We start from the raw sequence: 3,819 nt of genomic DNA, 5'->3' as shown, positions 1-3,819 counted from the left end.
GCTTACGATGTGTGTCATTCCCCTAACCCTGATCAATATTGCTTTGCTAATGATAAAAATGACAAAGAAATAATAAAAGCAATGGAAGAACATGATAATAAAACGACAATTATCGAAGATACATAAACAATCAATATTTCCAATGATACGACTACCAAAGAAGTAAAAATTGGATTAACACTAAGTCAAGAAGAACGCAAAGAGTTAATTAACTTACTTAGTGAATTTGTTGATGTATTTGCTTGGTCTTACCAAGATATGCCAGGTATTGACAGGGATATCGCACAACATACTATACCACTCATTCCAGGTATGAAGCCCGTCAAGCAAAAGTTGCGTCGTATGAAACCAGATGTAGCTCTTAAGATCAAAGAAGAAATCAGAAAACAACTAGCTGCAGGTTTCATCAAAGTGTCTAAGTATCCGGAATGGATAGCTAACATGGTTCCAGTCCCAAAAAAGGATGGAAGGGTCAGAATGTGTGTTGATTACAGGGATCTCAATAAGGCAAGTCCAAAAGATGGGTTCCCTCTACCTCACATTGACATTCTGGTCGACAACACAGCAAACCATGCACTCCTTTCCTTCATGGATGGTTACGCTGGATACAACCAAGTGCTTATGGCCGAGGAAGACATGGAGAAAACCACATTTATCACACAATGGGGAACATACTGTTATACGGTAATGCCATTCGGGTTGAAAAACGCGGGTGCCACCTACCAAAGAGCAGCCACAGCATTGTTACATGATATGATGCATAAAGAGGTGGAAGTCTATGTGGATGATATGATCGTCAAATCAAAAGATCGCCCAGGCCACATCATTGCGCTTCGCAAGTTCTTTGAAAGACTTCGCAAGTACAATATGAGGTTAAATCCAGCAAAGTGTGCATTCGGAGTTACGTCTGACAAGGTAATAATCGCGTCGTCAAACGACTATCCCTCGATCAAATACAATTTATACAACCTAAACAAACCTAATACGAGTATAAGGCAAGCATAGGGGTCGAACCACAGAGAACGGTTAAACACCACCAAATGTTATCAACAATTAAGCTAGTCCGGAATAAGGGAAGGTAAACTAAAGGTCTAAACAAACTAAAACTAGAGATAAAACATTAAGGGAAATGGTTTAGGTATAGCATTCACTTGAACATAAACAAAAGCATAGAAGTTGAATTAATTATGAACTAAACATGCTCAAATATCGAAATAAAAGATCCAATCTAGCCGCCTTCCGGGGTCAATTGGCTTCTCCTAACATAGCCTCTATGTTTCCACATTAGAACCATATACTAGGAGGTACTATTAAATAACAATCGATACTAATGAACCTTAACTAAGTCAACTTCCGTTCCTTGTTAGCAAAGTTTCACCTTTAATCAACTAACAACATGCATTTTGCAAGTAGATTAAAGAATATCAAGCATATAAAGACTTTAATCACAAATAAATCAACTCTAAACCTAGAACATGCTCAAGATCCAACTACACCACAACCATCCCCTCAATGGGGAAAATTACTCACTAATCATGATAATAACAAGATTAATCAACAAATAATCAAGAATTAACATGATCAACAAGCAATGAAGGGAAATCAAAATAAGCAAATAAAACTAAATACAAAAATAAAGAAAGAGAGTAAGAGATTGCTCATTAATAGAAGATGAAGATTTGCAAAGATTCAATCAAGCTCCTTCTTCAATATCCAAGTTCATCAATGGAAAAACCCTTACTTTCTCTCTCTAAACTACTCTAATCTAATCTAAACCTAGAGAGAGAAGCTCTCCTAAAACTAAATTAGAGAATGGAATAATGGACAATAATTGTTGTTCTCCTAATTACCCCAAAAATGGGTATTTATACTAACTTCATAAAACTAAGAAAAATAGAAAAATAAAAGAAGAAAAATAAATAAAGAAAGAAAAGGAAAATAAAAAGAAAATAAAAGAGAAAAGAAATAAAAAGAGAAAAGAAAAATAAGAAAAGGAAAAAGGAAAAGAAAATAAAAAAGAAAAATAATAAAACCCCACAAATTCCACCCAAAATCGGCAGACCCCAAACTCCCTCCTCTTCGATCTTCTTGGCTGCTCTAATTCAATCACCAACCATCAAGCATCATCAAGCATCATCTTCACCGTCCATCATCAATCATCATCAGCAATCATCACTTAATCGCCACCGTTCGATTAATGGAAGGAATCGCAGCCGCTCAAATTCATTAATCCGTACAATCTCACACGCGAAACTCGGAGCGGCCGCTCATACTCATCGGAGCGTCCGCTCCGATCTTCTGCCTCAAATTGGTGGAAATCAGTTAAAATGGAGCGGCCGCTTCGAAATTCACAGTGCCCGCTCCAAAGGGTATCGAAATTGGGGGCGAATTGCTGCGATTTGCTTGCTGCTACTGTTAGAGGTTGTTGCTGGTGGTTGTTGTGGGGTTGCGCGAGTGAGAATGGTGGCGCGGCTGTTTGGTTGGAGATGCGAATTGGTGGTTGGTGGTTGGTGATTGGTGCGGAGTGTGGGTTGGTTGTTGTTGCGGCTGGAGCAGGGGAAACTGGTGTGAAGGTGGTGGTGAACGGTGATGGTGGTAGCAGGTGCGTTGCTGTTGTTGTTGTTGGTGGTTGCGGGGATCGGTGGTGAGTGGTGCTGCGTGGGGTGAAGCAAGGAGCAGGGCAGTGTGGTGGGCAGCAGGTGCGTGAATTGGAGCAGGAGGTTTTGGTTTGTGGTGTGCGTGAGGACAGGGGGTAGTGGTGGCTGTGATTGGTGGAGCTGGTGGTGCGTGGTGTTGTTGGGTGTGGCTGATTGTGGTGGAAGGAATTGCGGGGTGTTGTTGATGGGGTGAAGCAGGGGAGATGAGGGAGCAGGGGAGGTTTGGTGTTTGGTGTGGTGTAGGATAAGGAAAGGTGTGGTGTAGGTTAGGCTTGCAGCAGACTTAGGGAAGAGCAGCATTGTGCATTTGCCTTGAACCTCGGACCTCGGACCTCGAACATCCAATGCAAACCACTTGACTTTGAAATCCGTGCTTCAACCCGAAAACATACCTACACAACCAAAAATACACATTGGAGAATCGGGACATAAAATAAAATAAATAAAATAGAAAATAAATAAAGGACGAAATAAAATAAAACTAAGACAAATAAAATAAAATAAATAAAATAAAAATAAATAAAATAAAATGAAATAAAATAGAAAATAAAAAAGAGACATAAAACTAAACTAAAAATAATTAAAACTACGCAAGCAAAAAGAATAAAATAAAATACGAAAATAAACTAAAACTAATAAAATAAAGAAAATAAACTAAAACACTTCAAAATACCAAAATAAACTAGAGACTTTATTAAAGAGAAAACAAGAGAATAAAAGGTAAAATAAGGGAAAATAAACACGAAAATAACCTAAATACTACCCCTACGAGTGACATAAATATCACTTATCAAATTCCCCCAAGCTAAACCTTTGCTCGTCCTCGAGCAAAGCTAAGGCAAAAGAGAACAAGATGGAATTATTGAAACCAAAAGAAACCAAATAGAAACAAGGAAAAAGAATGTACACTAACTCACTGTCGTAGGAATCACGGTTGTTTTTAGCTACAACAAGCCCTTAAAACCCCAAAGTCGCCTATGAGGACGAGTGAGGTCTCGTGAGGGTTTCCCAAGAGCTTAACCCACAACTCTTGACAAAAACCAAGGCAAGGCAACAAAACCAAAGGTAAAGAAAAAGAAACACGAAAAGAAAAAGCAAAACACAAGCTCATATATGGACAAGACATAAGGACAAGTACTAATGAATGCAAACCTTTCTAAAT

This window comes from Chenopodium album, chromosome 21 (genome assembly GCF_948465745.1).
Source record: "Chenopodium album chromosome 21, dcCheAlbu1.1, whole genome shotgun sequence".
NCBI lineage: Eukaryota > Viridiplantae > Streptophyta > Magnoliopsida > Caryophyllales > Amaranthaceae > Chenopodium > Chenopodium album.
This window is presented reverse-complemented; position numbering follows the sequence as displayed.